The sequence below is a fragment of the Mobula hypostoma genome, chromosome 4 (assembly GCF_963921235.1).
Source record: "Mobula hypostoma chromosome 4, sMobHyp1.1, whole genome shotgun sequence".
NCBI lineage: Eukaryota > Metazoa > Chordata > Chondrichthyes > Myliobatiformes > Myliobatidae > Mobula > Mobula hypostoma.
The window spans coordinates 32928728-32946125 of NC_086100.1; positions in this window are offsets into that span (position 1 = coordinate 32928728).

Here is a 17398-nt window from a genome sequence, read left to right on the forward strand (position 1 = left end):
TTTTCCGTAGATCTGTAGAGAAAGTCGAGAGGGTGTACTTGACTTACCAACTGTTAAATTGCATGAAATCGTTCTGTGCTGTGAGTCAAGGGGAACTGTTGGGCACCAATTATTTATGCATCCCCAGTAATATCTGTTTGGTTGGTGAGGTCTGATGAGATTGCCGAATTTCAGGACATGTAATGGACCCCACTGGGAATCATTGCTCTATTTAAGTAACAAGCAAAATCTCCATTGGCCCTCTGTAACATAACAGTTTATCACAGGTTTGTGAGACTAACAAAACTCTAGGCTTTAATAATGCTTTGTGTGAGATTTATCATTACCTATGGTGAAGGTGTTGGTTAGCACTGTTAAGTGCAAGAAGTCTGAACTTTATTGTGACGCATATTACTCAGAGTGAGGCACTGTAGAATTATGGAGACGTTCTGGAGAGAAGTCAGCTCTGGTAAGTTTGTGGATGATACAAAGGTGGGCAAGAAGAGGGTTGGGGTGAGAGACATGGAACTGGTGGGCTTGAGATTGTGGATGTCTCCTATGCTCACACATTCTTAGTGACTTCATCTATGACCTTCCTTTCACCTTGAGGTGTTTGTTGATAACTGTACATAACTAATTCCATTCACAGTTCCTCAGAAAAGGAAGCATTTCAAGTCTACATGTGGCAAAACCCAGATAATATTCAGGAGCAGGCTGATAAGTGGCAAAAACATTTTAAAGTGACAGACAATGGCTACCTCTAATGAGAGAGAATCTAATTGTGTACCCTCACATAGTCTATACACACCAGCCATGTGGTGAAAAAGGCACAACAGCACATCTTTCATCTCGGATGGTCAAGGAAGTTTGGTATGGGCTCCCAGATCCGAAAAGCTTTCTACAGGGGCACAATTGAAAGCATCCTGACTGGCTGCATCACTGGCTGGTATGGGAACTGTACCTCCCTTAATCACAGGATTCTGTAGAGAGTGGTGTGGACAGCCCAGCGCATCTGTAGTTGTGAACTTCCCATGATTCAGGACATTTGCAAAGACAGGTGTGAGAAAAGGGCCCGAGGGACCCCAACCACATTCTATTCCAGCTGCTACTATCCGGGAAACGGCACTGCAGCATAAAAGCCAGGACCAACAGGCTCCGGGTTAGCTTCTTCCACCAGGCCGCCAGACTGATTAACTCACCCTTATTTCAGTGTATTTCTATGTTACATTGACTGTTCTATTTATTATCAATTATTATAAATTACTATGATTGCACATTGCACATTTAGACGGAGGCATAGTGTAAAGATTTTTACTCCTCATGTATGTGAAGGATGTAAGAAATAAAGTCAATTCATTCATTCAATTCATCCTTGATATTCACCCAGTCCTGGATTACTGATATTCTGAGGTGTCATCCAACTACTGTCCATTAATTTATGTCTAAAAAGCCAACACTTCAAAACACTTCCACCAAAGGAAAAGTTAGGAGTATGACGGAATCTTCTTCAAAAGGCTGGATGACTGCAGCCTCAGGAAAACTCAAAATGTCTTACATCATCCAGAACAAAGCAACCTGCTGGAATTGCACCACATCTATTACCCTAAACATTAATTCAATCTACTATCAGTGCATTGTGTGTGTGTGGTGTCTGTTATCTATAAAATACACTGCAGTCATTTATCCAGGCTACTCCAATAACATCTTCCAAACATTCAGTTCTCGACACTAAGAGGGTCAATACACGGCTACCGTTTCATTGTCAAGAGATGAAATGTTCACAATCCAAACCTAATTGATTTTGGGAGTACAAACAGTAGAATTACAGCAGCATTTGAAGAAGCTGGTTCAGTAATATGTTCACAAAAAGCATCATATATAAATGCTGGTCTAACCAGTGATACACGTATCCCTCTAAAAACAGAATTAAAACAACCTACATACGTCTGTGGTGGGAAAGCTGTTGGAAAAGATTCTTAGAGGTAGGATCTCTGGGCATTTAGAGAATCATGGTCTGATCAGGGACAGTCAGCATGGCTTTGTGAAGGGCAGATCGTGTCTAACAAGCCTGATAGAGTTCTTTGAGGAGGTGACCAGGCATATAGATGAGGGTAGTGCAGTGGATGTGATCTATATGGATTTTAGCAAGGCATTTGACAAGGTTCCACACAGTAGGCTTATTCAGAAAGTCAGAAGGCATGGGATCCAGGGAAGTTTGGCCAGGTGGATTCAGAATTGGCTTGCCTGCAGAAGGCAGAGGGTCGTGGTGGAGGGAGTACATTCAGATTGAAGGATTGTGACTAGTGGTGTCCCACAAGGATCGGTTCTGGGACCTCTACTTTTCATGATTTTTATTAACGACCTGGATGTGGGGGTAGAAGGGTGGGTTGGCAAGTTTGCAGACGACACAAAGGTTGGTGGTGTTGTAGATAGTGTTGTAGATGATGTTGTAGAAGTGGGCTGAGAAGTGGCAGATGGAGTTCAACCCGGAGAAGTGTGAGGTAGTACACTTTGGAAGGACAAACTCCAAGGCAGAGTACAAGGTAAATGGCAGGATACTTGGTAGTGTGGAGGAGCAGAGGGATCTGGGGGTACATGTCCACAGATCCCTGAAAGTTGCCTCACAGGTGGATAGGGTAGTTAAGAAAGCTTATGGGGTGTTAGCTTTCATAAGTCGAGGGATAGACTTTAAGAGTCACGAGGTAATGATGCAGCTCTATAAAACTCTGGTTAGGCCACACTTGGAGTACTGTGTCCAGTTCTGGTCACCTCACTGTAGGAAGGATGTAGAAGCATTGGAAAGGGTACGGAGGAGATTTACCAGGATGCTGCCTGGTTTAGAGAGTATGCATTATGATGAGAGATTAAGGGAGCTAGGGCTTTACTCTTTGGAGAGAAGGAGGATGAGAGGAGACATGATAGAGGTGTACAAGATAATAAGAGGAATAGATAGAGTGGATAGCCAGTGCCTCTTCCCCGGGGCACCACTGCTCAATACAAGAGTACATGGCTTTAAGGTAAGGGGTGGGAAGTTCAAGGGGGATATTAGAGGAAGGTTTTTTACTCAGAGAGCGGTTGGTGCGTGGAATGCACTGCCTGAGTTAGTGGTGGAGGCAGATACACTAGTGAAGTTTAAGAGACTACTAGACAGGCATATGGAGGAATTTAAGGTGGGGGCTTATATGGGAGGCAGGGTTTGAGGGTCGGCACAACATTGTGGGCCAAAGGGCCTGTACTGTGCTGTATTGTTCTATGTTCTATGTACACATGAACTGAAAAAAAAGTGCAGAGAATAAGAAAAAAATTAAATGTTTAAATAATTTGTTATATTAAGGAACATATGGAAAAATTTGCAATATTTTCCAGGGAGACATCAAAAGCGTGTACACAATTGCAAAAATCAGACAGCTCAGAGCACAATTTATTCCTTTATCCATAAAAGTGCTATTACAAGTCTCTTCCATCCAATAAAATAGACAAGCTATATTTATATCTAAGATGTTTTATTACTTAATAATTTATATATAATTGTTGGTTACTTTTTACTGTTTTGGGAATAAAAAAATTATAAAACAGAATTGCTAAATTCTTGAACTGTATTCATTATAAAGTCTGAAAATAGAAACAAACTACAGTTGACACGTCTTATTCTTTTTCTTTATACAAATTGAGTTTACATATTATTTATTTAGTTATAAGAGGTACATCCACTCTTGATCAAAATTTGAAATCTGTAGAAGGATTAACTCATTCTGGTCTAAATTTGAGGAGAAATGTTCACCATCAAGGGCTGCTCTTGACCTGTGCTAGGAGCCTTCAAAACAAACTGTGGAAAGAGAGATACTGCCTAACCAGCTGAGTGTTTATAGCATGTCATCCTTTTTCAGATTTCTAATATTTGCAGATTTTGGTTTTAATTAGCCTTTTCCACATTTGCTATCTTCACCTGACTCAAAGATCACTTTGACCTTCTCTTGGATCAGTTTCAGCTGCAATCTATTTTATGTTATCTGTTAGCACATCACTTATAACCAGACTGAATCATCAAAACTGCTTTACCGATCACAATCTTTCTCTCTGTTAAGCTTTATAAGTAAGATATGATCAAATGCATAGACTTATACTTAAACATTTTGACCAAATATGTTTGAATACTGCATACTTTTACAACACTTCTATGTAACCACCCCAGCCAATTTTCATGACAGTTTTTAACTCTATTCTTTTGTATGATATTCCTTGGGTGCAAGGCAATTGATGCTGGAATTTAGCAGCCGACATGACATATACATATTCCCTATATCTCTGCCCTTATCTAATCCAAACCACAATAGATAACTCCATGAGAGATTCTTTATCAGACACATCACGGGCCACTTTCAATAACAGTTGATACTTGTATTTTTCATGAATCATTCTTCTAGTTCTCCACCTGACACAACAAATCATGTTTGCAAATAAAATATGAGCAATTATCTTCATCTCAATCTGATGAGAGCCAGCCAGCCTTTTGCAATGTATCCATATAAAACAGGGTCTTGTTTGGTTGCCCTACCAATGTAATTTGCACCCATTCTTATATGCCAAGTGAACTACTGGGTGTACTTTGATGGGGGCTGGTAGTCGTTGTGTAAACTGTGTTGATCTGTCTTAACGTGTTGCAATTAATCTGACCTTCAGGTGTGTAAGCATGCAGAAATACAGGTCCACATTTGCTTTAGTGCTGCATTTAACGTGGGAATTGCTGAATCAGGAATTCCTGGCCAGTTATGAACGTAAATCTATGATTTACAAATATATTTGGTACTTTATAACCAGAAAAAAAGTAGGGGCAGTTTTTTTTCTCATTTTATTTGAACATAGCTCTGCTCAATAGTACTGACATATGCGGTACAAGTGCAGTAGGTCTCACTTGCATATCACCTGTCTTATGAAAGGTCACCAGCCAAGTGTCAAATGGCTAGTTACCTCTCATAAGATAGGTGATCACATATTAATTTGATAACATTTGATGTATAGTATGGAATTCTCTACAAGCTGATCTTTTACATCTTGATTACTTTGTTATTCATTCAATTTCATGGAACAACTTTCCTTGATATATCGTTTAATAGATTTACCAAATGTTGCCATATTTGGTATTATTAAACCCAAAAAAACATCTGATTTCTGAGAAATGCACACATAATTCTGGAGGAACTCAGCAGATCAGGCCACATCTATGGAGAGGAATAAACAGTCGGCATTTTGGGCCGAGGCCTTTCATCATTCAATGAGATTATAAGGATTTCGTAATGCAGCACCTCCTTTTTGTATCAGTCTTTCCCTGGATACCTTCAGTAACTAAACATCTTTTATTCTCTGTCTTTAATATACTCAGCAACTTCATCGCATCCTTGGATGAGATTTTCAAAGATTCAATCACTCTCGGAAGAAGGTACTTTCTTCTTGTCTCTGTTCTGAGTATCTTAATGGTGTGTGTTAACTCTAGTTCTAGACACGGGATATATCAAACTCATTATCAATCACTTCAAGCACCATTTCAATAGGCTTCCCTTTCATTTATCAAAACCCAACCAAGTATTGGCCCAGTATGTTTGGTCTCTCACCATATGGCATTCTCACAATTCCAAGAATCAATCAGGTGATCCTTTGTTGCTCTCTTCTGCTGCAATTATGTCCTCTTCCTCAGGAAGGGTCAACAAGATCCAGGACTATAAAAATCAGTCATGCAGACAAATCCTCCACTCTCTTTCATTTCATGGTTCATATTATAGTACTCTTAAGACAACCAAGAATGTCAATTCTTGAGACCAAAGCATATTATACAAGATAATAACCTGAGATAATTAGCCCCTAAACCACTTGGTTGTTTACTATAAATCACCATGAGTGAATGGCAGAGCACACTCAGTAGCCAAATGGCCTAATTCTACTTCTATTTCTTATGGACTTCTGGACTTCTCCAGTACAATAATGATCCCGTTAAACAAAATTATCAGTAAATAAGAAAAGTCTGAAAGGATCTTGTGCTTTCCTGGCGTATATGATGAATAAACTCTTCTCGGGCTTCCAGCTGGGTACAGGTATCAATTTTAGCTGATGTTTCAATGACAAACTCTGCCATCTTCATCAGGATCTTCATTAGTTCTGCTTCTGTGTTAAATACCACTGGACTAGATATGCCCAGGCATCATCCCTGATAAAGGTGGCGGCAGAGTTTGTCATTGAAACGTCAGCTAAATTCAATACCAGTACCTGGCTGGAAGTCTGAGAAGAGCTTATTCATAAGAAAAGCCTAGTTACTAAAGTTATTTGGTTTTGGTGCTGGTATTGCAATCCTGTCCCCAGATTCACTTCTTTCAGTAAGCACAAAGTCACAGAACTGATCCTTGTACCCTGGTCTTGTTTAAATTAGAAAGCATACCAGACCTGAGTAAATCAAAGGGATAAACTGATAATGAATTTCTTCCCAAAGTCAATAAATAACAGTTTATCTGATGGTTGCATTGATACTGTTGTATGCTGTGGGATAATACCAGATTACGTCTATAAAAAGTGCATATCATTCTTTTCAGTAAGCTGTGATCTTGAATGCAGAAGGCATATCAACAAACAATGCTGAAGCTCATATATGGTTGGTCCGGTTGAAAACTAAACTAAACCTTGTGAAAGAGATGGTTTAATGCTCAAGATGGCAGAAGATGCTCTTGTACTCATCTAATCTGAAGAGGTCAGACTTCATTAAAAAATCATATTGATATTGAAGATATTTGATAACCTCAGGATTAATAGTGGTACATTATGTGTAAAATAAACACCTGTCTAAATCTTGCAACATGCATAAAAGTTGCTGGTGAACGCAGCAGGCCAGGCAGCTTCTCTAGGAAGAGGTACAGTCGATGTTTCGGGCCGACACCCTTCATCAGGACTAGACGTAGGGTCTCGGCCCGAAACGTCGACTGTACCTCTTCCTAGAGATGCTGCCTGGCCTGCTGCATTCACCAGCAACTTTTATGTGTGTTGCTTGAAATTCCAGCATCTGCAGATTTCCTCGTGTTTGCGTCTTTAAATCTTGTATTTGTTTCAACATATTCTCTCCACAAGCTGTTTATTCCTCTTCTTCTGGAGACAGTTACTATCCATAAAACACAAAGGCTACATTAAATGTATTCACCATTTGCCTTTCTTAAATTGATACAGAATATTAATTTGGACATACAAGATTCTAAAGAAAACCTGCTTCAAATGCATTATAATATGTCTACATTCATTATGAAACATTGGGAAGAAGATCCTAGGTTTAAACCTTCCCTACAAGATCTAATCCACCTCGGACTGATTGAGTGTTGACAAAAAAAGATGTTGGCTCTAAACACAGAAGTGAGAAATTAACAGTTACAGTAGCTATCCTTGAAAAAAGACCATTCATATAATGAATTTTTGTCTTTGTGGTGGCAAAATATCCAGGCACATGAATTCATTGAACGAACCTGCAATCTTGACATTTATCTTGTATCTGCTGCTTTAAATAGCCATATACAAAAAGACAAAGTAAAATGTGATTTCAAATGTGTATCATACAAATTGGATAATTGATTAGCAAAAATAATGAAAGGAACCTCTTTTTTTCGAACCATCTTCAAAGAAAGAAGTAGATCCAATTGTGATCATTAAACAATACTGCAGAAACTTAGCAGGATGAGAACATCTGTGGGAAGAAAGGGATTATTGATCTTTCAGGTAAAAGCACTAAATGAGGACTGAGAGTGGAAAAAGAAAATGGCAGTATAACAGGGGGAAAGGTAGTAGTGAGACATAGCCCAAGGTGATACGTGAACTGAAGAAGAAGGAAAGAATTCAGGCTTGTTGCGGCAGGTAGGGGAGACTGGGAGTGTGAGCTGGGTAGAGTTGGGAGGCAATGGCAGGTGAATGATAAATGGAGGCAGACAAAGATAGAGTGCTTCCAGCAGATTGTTGCTGCAGTCTTTTGTGTCTCTGTTATAATTACACAGGAATCCCATTCTCTGCCATAGCCTTTTTTAACTGCCTCATTTCTGTGGCTAAAAAACTGTTCATTGAAATGCAGTGTTGATTTTTCCCATCCAAAGTTCAAAGCTCAAAGTCAATTTACTATCAAAGTACATACAGTACAGTATACGTCACCCAATACAACCCTGAGATTTATTTTCTTGCAGGCTTTCCACAGTAAATACAATGAAACACAAAAGAATAAATGAAAGACCACACACAAGATGGACAAACAACAAATGTGCAAAAGACAACAAACTGTACAACACAAAAAGAAAAAAAAATTAATAAGCAATAAATATTGAGAACATAAAAGGAAGAGTCCTTGAAAGTGAGACCATAAACTATGTTCAGTTCAGTGTTGGGGTGAGTGAAGTCGAGTGAAGTTATCCCTCTGGTTCAAGAGCCTGATGGCTGTGCGGTAGTAACTTTTCCTGAAGCTGGTGGTGTGGATCCTGAGGTTCCTGCACCTCCTTCCAGATGGCAGCAGTGAGAAGAGAGCAAGGCCTGGATGGTGGGGCTCTTTGATGATGGATGCTGCTTTCCTGCGACAGTGCTCCACGTAGATAAGCTTGATGCAGGGGAAGACTTTACCCACAATGGACTGGGCTGTGTGTGCTACTTTTTGCAGTACAATAGACAAGATCTTCGCTATGTTTGCTGGAGTTTAAAGCAGAGGTTATAGGGTCTTGATTAGTAAGGGCATCAAAGATTAGAGGGAGAAGGCAGGAGTATAGAGTAGAAAGGGATAATAAATAGCCCATAATGGAATGGCAGAGCAGGCCCAGTGCACTGAATGGCCTAATTCTGCTCCAATGTCTAGTGATCTTGTAATTTTATGACCTTATGACATAAGCCTCTCCTAATTTTACAGAACTTACTCATTTCACTTCATAGCCTCCATTCCTTCAGAGAAAAGAAACTTGTCTATCCCATCTGAACTCAAGTACTAATATCCATGCAACATCTTTGTGAATATTATTGGCCCCTCTCTAGATGAATGATATCTTTCCCGGAATGGTGATCAGAACTGCATACAATACACCAAGTGGCCTAATCGACATTTTGAACAACTGTAACATGATGTCCCAACTCTTGTACATATTCTCAGCTGATGAGTGCTAACATGCCGCGAACCTTCTTCACCATCCTGCCTAACCGTGTCGCTACTTTTTGGGAACTCTGTACTTGTACCCCTGAGTCTCTCTGCTACACACCACTCTCTAAGACCCTACTGTTAACTGTCTATGATGCTTGTGGTTGTTGGAGGTCAATTATTCCATCCTTAGGAAATCAATGCTGGATTTCTACAGAGCAGTGAACACCAGACCATCTTCATTTGCTGCATAGTTGATCTGCCATGTTAAGGTCAGAAGTGGAAAATTTTGTCCAGGATTTTACAATATTCAGTTCCATTTGTAGATCATTTACAGACGAAAAAGGTCATGCTGTTGTGTTCACTCGCCTGTAACTACTGATAAGACCCGAAGCCAGGAGGTAGACAAAGCTGGAACTCTAAATCATCCTTTATTCAGTAAAACCATGCAACTACAAAATCTCAGAAATAAAAACTCAGCTGTACATCCCAAAGCACGACTACTTAAATGGTCTACCCAAAGAACATTCAAGACGATAATTGGCGCAATGACCAACCAGTTAAATTCAGCCTGGGATTGGTTGTTTCAGCTCATTGTAACACCTCCCTCACCTCCCTCTTGGAGATGACTACCTGTAGGATTTGAGCCAAGGATTGAGTTGGATTGGGTCAGCCAGCTTATACTGGTGATCGGTTCTTCTTTGTGGTTACAGGCTGTCACTTTCTTCTCACGGTGTTGCCTGTGGCTGTGCTGGCACTGGTGGTTTGTTCATTAGGGGTAAATCAAACCTTCTAGGCGGAGATGAAGGTCCAGCTCTGTATTTGATGATCTGTCCAATGAATTTGTTGTGCCCTCGGGAGCATGAAGTTGCAACTGGTTGATGTGCAACCAGTGATGTCCAAGCACGTTCCCAATTCTTTTGGCGGCAACAACCTGGCACTCAACGTCAGTTAAATGAAAGAGCTGATTATAGACTTCAGGAAGGGTAAGAGGAAGGAACACATACCAATCCTCACAGAGGGATCAGAAATGGAGAGAGTGAGCAGCTTCAAGTTCTTGGGTGTCAAGATCTCTGAGGATCTAACCTGGTCCCAACAAATCGATGTAGTTATAAAGAAGACAAGCCAGCGGCTATACTTTATTAGGAGTTTGAAGAGATTTGGCATGTCAACAAATACACTCAAAAACTTCTATAGTTGTACTGTGGAGAGCATTCTGACAGGCTGCATCACTGTCTGGTATGGAAGGGCTACTGCACAGGACCGAAAGAAGTTGCAGAAGGTTGTAAATCTAGTCAACTCCATCTTGGGCACTAGCCTACTAAGTACCCAGGACATCTTCAAGGAGCGGTGTCTCAGAAAGGCAGCATCCGTTATTAAGGACCTCCAGCCCCCAGGGCATGCCCTTTTCTCACTGTTACCATCAGGTAGGAGGTACGGAAGCCTGAAGGCACACACTCAGCAATCAGGAATAGCTTCTTACCCTCTGCTATCTGATTCCTAAATGGACATTGAAGCTTTGGACACTCCCTCACCTTTTTTTAATATAGAGTATTTCTGTTTTTGCACTTCTTAAAAATCTATTCAATATATATAATTGATTTACTTGTTTATTATTATTATGTTTTATTTTATTTATTTTTTTTACTCTCTGCTAGATTATGTATTGCATTGAACTGCGCTGCTAAGTTAACAAATTTCATGTCACATGCCGGTGATAATAAAGCTGATTCTGATTCCGAAACTGACCTGGTACCCATGGGTCTTGACCATTGAGATACTGTCTGATCCACACTGCAGCTCTGGGCTTGAATGATTTCATCCCTCAACCAAGGTCTGAATACCTGCCTTTGTGCACCTGACCATCTGCTTTCTTGGATGTTTGGTGTTGTGGCAGCATTGCATTCAACATTGAGTGCAGTTTTCTTCCTAACAGAACTTCAGTTGGAGACTTCCCCTTGAGGCCTGGGTGTGGTGTAACTCAATATGTCACCAGAAATATGTTGAGAACCTCAGGCGATACTCCTTCCCCTCTTGATTTCAGAAGTGACCATTCAGAGATATCCACAAACCTCTCTGCTTTGCCATTAGACTGCGGATGATAGAGGGGTGAGCAACTGTGGATAATTTCACTGTTCTGGCAGATTGTAGCAACCTGCTTCGAACGGAATTGAGTGCTGTTGTCATCCCAGATCAGTTGAAGATCTGTAGCAGCTGTTGAATGGCAGCCTCTGTCATTGTTGACTTCATATATAATAATTCTGGCCATTTGGAATAGGCATCAACTAGGACAAGGTAGGCACACACGTTGATTGGGCCAGCGAAGTCAATGTGTACTCAACTCCAAGGTTTGGTAGCTAAGACCATGGTTGTAGATTGGCTTTACTTGGATTCTTTGCTGCCATAGAGTACTGAGTACACTGCTTGCATATGGATGTGAAATCTTCATCAATGCCCAGCCATTACACAAACCGTTTTGCCAGGGCTTTCATTCAATTGATGCCTGAGTGGACAGAGTGGATGTGGCAAAGTTGTTTCCCATGATGGGGGAGTCTAGTACGAGAGGGCATGACTTAAGGATTGAAGGGCGCCCATTCAAAACAGAGATGAAAAGAAATTTTTTAGCTAGAAGGTGGTGAATCTATGGAATTTGTTGCCACGGGCGGCAGTGGAGGTCAAGTCATTGGGTGTATTTAAGGCAGAGATTGATAGGTATCTGAGTAGCCAGGGCATCAAAGGTTATGGTGAGAAGGCGGGGGAGTGGAACTAAATGGGAGAATGGATCAGCTCATGATAAAATGGCGGAGCAGACTCGATGGGCCGAATGGCTGACTTCTGCTCCTTTGTCTTATGGTCTTATGGATGACCATGGTGGATTTGTTTCAGTATTTTTGGTTGAAGTGCTTGTGGAATCACTATTCTGTCTCCAAATACTAGGCAGGAGTCCACAGTTCAAAGTGATGCTTGATGTGTGCAAAAGTGAACAAAATCTTCTTCAACTGTTACTGGCCATCTATCAATGAGTTATCTTGAGATATGCTGAAGAATAGGATTTGCAGCCATTTATGTTCTGATCTTGTTGACCATGACCAGAGAACCTTCAGCAGCATCGGATACAACCCAGTGGACTTTGGAATCCACTGAAATTGTAGCCACACCCTTGTCTTCGTTTTCAGCATCCTGCTGGTTCCTAAGTCTGTAGAGGGCATCTGCCTCACCAAGTTCCTGGGTTGATGTGTACTTGATTTCAAAATCGTAGGCTAATAACATCGTTGCCCTCCTTTGTAGACAGTTAGCTGTATACATCAGCATGCCTTTCTTAAACCCAAAGATGGACGACAGTGGCTTGTGGGCATTAAGGAGAGTGAAGAATCTACCAGAAAGTGTCTTGTGGAATTTCTTCTCAGTAAAGTTGATGCCCAAGGCTTCTTTCTTGATTTGTCAATAGTTTCTTTCTGCTGCAGTCAGTGATCTGGCTGAATGGATGACAGCTTTTTTGGAAATATCATGGAAAATATGGGATATAACGGCTCCCACCCCATGGTTGGATGCAACCGTCATGACAATGGTTGGTAACTCTGGGTTGAAATGCATCAAGAGAAGGTTGGATGACAGCATATTCTTCACCTGATCAAAAGCCATTTCCAGATAGAAGCCTTATTCAGCAGAGCATTGATCATGCCCAAAAATTATCATTACGTGCCGACACCTGATAGCGCAGGCATCTTTAAAGTGACTGCACTCATCTATGATGAATCAAAGTTCAACGTTCAAATTAAATTTATTACCAAAGTATGTATACTATATGCAACCTTGAATGTTATCTTTCTACCGGAAGCCTCCAAAACAATGGACGCAATAGAACCCATTAAAAGACAGTCAAACACCCAATGTGCGAAAAAAGGAACAAGTCAACAACACAATAAAAAGTAAACAAATAACACTCAGAACTAAAGTTCACAAAGGTGATTCCACAGTGATGAAGCAGTTCATCGCTGCAGCTGGTCCAGAAGCCAGTTAGTTACAGACCTTAGTTCAGCACAGAGATTAGTAAAACTTGTGGAGCAGTGAGCTGAAAACTGGGCCGTTCCTTGCCTCCAGCCCCGACACTCTGACCTTTTCTTGATTGAGGAATCAGGAAGTTGCATTTTCTGCCTGAAGACACAATCCAAAGTCTTATAGTTTGTTAACAAATTTCACGAGACGTGCTGCTGATAATAAACCTGATTCTGAAAATGTGGTCCAGTCATTGGCATCGTTCTATCTGATCCTTGCCCATCACAATGATGTCATTGAGATAAGTGGCAACACCCTCAATACCACTCAACATGGTGTCCATAAGCTGTTGGAAAATTGAAGGAGCTGCTTTTATCCTGAAAGGCAGACAGAGGAAGGAAAACAGCCCCTTATGTTTTGTTATGGTGAGAAGCTCTTGTGATTTTTCCCCACTTCTGCATGGAGATAGTCTTTGGCCAAGTCCAAATTTGCAAAGTAGCGACCACTGTTCAATTTTGCAAGGAGATCTGCTGGTACCGGAAATGGGTGCTGGTGTGTCTCCACAGCCTCAATGAGACCAGTTGAGAAGTCTGCACGCAACTTCACCATGCTGTTGGTGTCCTTGATAAAGACTATTGCCCATCATGAGTAGTTGACAGCTTTGATCACACCTGCTTGTTGCAGGCGATCTTGCTTTTGCTTCATAATTGGAAGGCAGCATAAGGTACTGGTCTTTTAGGACAGAAGACTGGGTTTGCATCAGGATGGAGATGGAGTTCTGCTTGCAGTTTAGCGCAGCAACCTAAACCCTCTCGAAACATTGCTGCATAGCACTGCTGTAGTTATTGTTGTATGGTCTCATGCACTAATGTTGTATGGTGCCGCCTGACATGATGGAGGTGAGGGTGGGGGGAATGCCTGAATTAAATAGTGAGAAGGGGGAAAGTGACTCGTTGGAAGGTGATTGATGAATCCCAGTCGGTGGAAAAGGTCAAGAGCTGGAGAAGAAAATGTTCTGCAGAAGAGGAGACTGGACAACAGGAGAAGGGGAAGGAGGAGGGGACCCAGATGGAAGTGATAGGCAGACGAAAAGAAGTAAAAGGTCAGAGAGGAGAATGGGGATGGGGAATTTTATTCATCAGAAGGAGAAATCAGTATTTATACCATCAGCCTTCTTATGCCAACAGAAGGCCAGAGATTGGGTATGCTAAGGTGAGAGACTAACTTGCCAAAGTCACAAAAACCTTTCTACCATCTACAAACCCAAATCAGGAGTGTAATGGCTTGATGAGTGCAGTTTTGATAAGTCTCAAAAAGTTCATCGTCATTTAGGACAAAGCAACTTACTTGATTGTCACCTCATTAGCCAAACTAAACTCTGTTCTCTCCAGCTTCACTGCACAGTGGCTACAAAGTATACCATTTACAAAGAACTCTGTATTTACTCACCTAGGCTTCTCCGACAGCACTTTCGAAACATGGGACCTCCACCACCAAGAAAGATAAGAATGGCAGATGCATTAGAACATCATCAGCTGGGGGCTCCCCATCAAGTCACACAATTTATGAAAAGATGCTGCCTGTCTTTCATCATTACTAAGTCCTGGAACTTCCTGCCAGCTAGTAGGACTGTTAACAGTTCATAAAATTGGCTCATTGTCACCTTTTCAAGGGAGAATAGAGATGGGCCTAGTAAGTAATGGGTGGCCAGGTCCTGAAAACTGAATAATGAAAATAAAACGGTAGTATGAGATCTTTAGTTCCAGAGATCATTTCATCTCGTAGGTCTGGCATAACATTCAAATTTTGTTACATCGACAATGTGGGGAAATTGTTCTACTTCTCCACACTAAATGGACTAATAATGCCTGAAACATAATTATTAAAATTTATTAATTTGGTAGCAATTTACCAATTCTGAAACTTCTCTCAAACATTTTCATTATTTAACAGTACCTAAGAGATAGTGAGAGCTCTGTGACTACCTTTCTGCCAGCGGTTAAGGAAAATATTTGTTACTTTTGCTGTTCATCAGATGTTCTCTTTTTGCAAAATTTGCACATTTTTAAAAAAATAAATTGCCATTGTCTCCTTGATCTGAAAAATTGATTGTTGAGTTAAAATGTAATCATCGAAGGCTTGAATAGCACATTTACTTGAATCTCTGGTCATTCACCTAATCCTGACGTATTAAACTCAGAGATTGTTGGATTAAGGTTTCCTCTATTTACTGCTTGAACCCAAGCCAAATTAAACAAAATTTCATTTGTTCAGTGGTGGTAAATATATGTTGTGGGATATGTAATTATTAATTCTTATGCACTTGCTTAAAATATTTTGCACTTTTACTGAAAGTTTTAAGCAAAATTTTAAATATAAGATGTTGTTTAAAATTCCTACAACCCACATTGTATGATAACGATGAATTCTTGATCTCATAGCTTACTTCATTGTGGCCTTTGTACCTCATTATCTTCTTAGACTGCATTCTCTGCATAACTTCTGTATTCTCTATGTTTTCCCTTCGTATTACCTCTATGAACTTACGTTTTGACATGATCTTTGTACAAAGAATGCAAAACAAATTTTTCACAGTTATCAATTACCAATTAACTTGACAAGGAGGAATTTCAAATAACAACTCAGACATTCACTTACATTTTGCAGTTTATCAGTGCTACAATGCATGGAAGTTACTCACTTCAGAACTGGAGCATGATTGTGAAATTGTTTTGTTCAGACTATGCCACTCCATTTAGGTTCAGTTGTAAATCATCTTTATGCCATTGATATAATTCTTAAGGAAATCTACATGAGATGAGAGAATTCACTATATCAATGCTCCTTGGCTTGTGAAATTATGTAACAATTATCTGACCAGCAACTATCATTAATCACTCCTGGAGTAATATCATTTTCTCCAGGAGCACTATTTAAAATGGGGGCTCTTGGAGCAAGTCATAAAATAGGATATGGTATTTGAAGGGTTTGTTTGATATGGAATTACAATCACTCTCATGAGCTAATGGACCTCTTTTGCATTGTTGCACCCAGCTCCATGGGTTTTATCTCCTCATAATGCTTTCAGCAATTATACATTCAGTGGCTACTTTATTAAGTACCTCCTGTACCTAATAAAGTGGCCACTTGGTGTATGTTCATGGTCTTCTGCTGCTGTAGCCAAGGTTCACCATGTTATACATTCAGGAATGTTCTTCTGCAAACCATTATTGTAAAGTGTAGTTATCTGAGTTACCGTCGTCTTCCTATCAGCTTGATCCAGTCTGGCCATTCTCCTCTGACCTCTCTCGTTAATAAGACATTTTCACCCACAGAATTGCCATTCACTGAATGTTCTTTATTTCTTATACCTTTCTTTGGAAACTGCAGAGGATGATGCGTTTTAAAATACCAGATCAGCAGTTTCTATGGTACTCAAACCGCTCTATCTGGTACCAACAGTCAAAGTCACTTAGGTCATATTTCTTCCCCCATTCTTATGTTTGGTCTGAACAACTGCTGAGCCTCTTGACCATATCTGCATGTTTTTATGCATTGAATTGCTGCCACATGATTGGCTGATTAGATATTTGCATTAATGAGCAGGTGCACAGGTAGCCACTGAGTGTATTTGTTTTCTCTAGCTTCTGATAACGTACCAGGAAAACCTCTTGGCTGCCCATTGCTACAGGTTATCCTCCTTCCTTCCCATTTCCTCATCAAGGTCCTCAATGCAATATCCTACGCTCTACAATGTTGTGCTATTTTCCGGGTCAGATTAACTTTCCAGAGATACAGGCTAGCTTTAAGTAGTACACAACAGGAATTCTGCAGATACTGGAAATTCAAGCAACACACATCAAAGTTGCTGGTGAACGCAGCAGGCCAAGCAGCATCTATAGGAAGAGGCGCAGTCGACATTTCAGGCCGAGACCCTTCGTCCTGACGAAGGGTCTCGGCCTGAAACGTCGACTGCGCCTCTTCCTATAGATGCTGCTTGGCCTGCTGCGTTCACCAGCAACTTTGATGTGTGTTGCTTTAAGTAGTACACCTTAGGTTTAGCTGGAACTAGCCATTCACACTCAACTGCCTCCAGCTGCGATGGTTAACGTTGGCTGAGTGCTGAAGGCAGCCACATAACCCAACCTGACAAGTACCACTTCCCCACTTTTGCAAGTGTCTGTAGATCTGCCATATGACTTTCCAATTGACTCATATGTGGAATGGAGGTACAGTACTGTGCAAAAGTCAGGCATATATAGTTTGTCAATCTGGTAGGAACAAAGGATGTTGGGA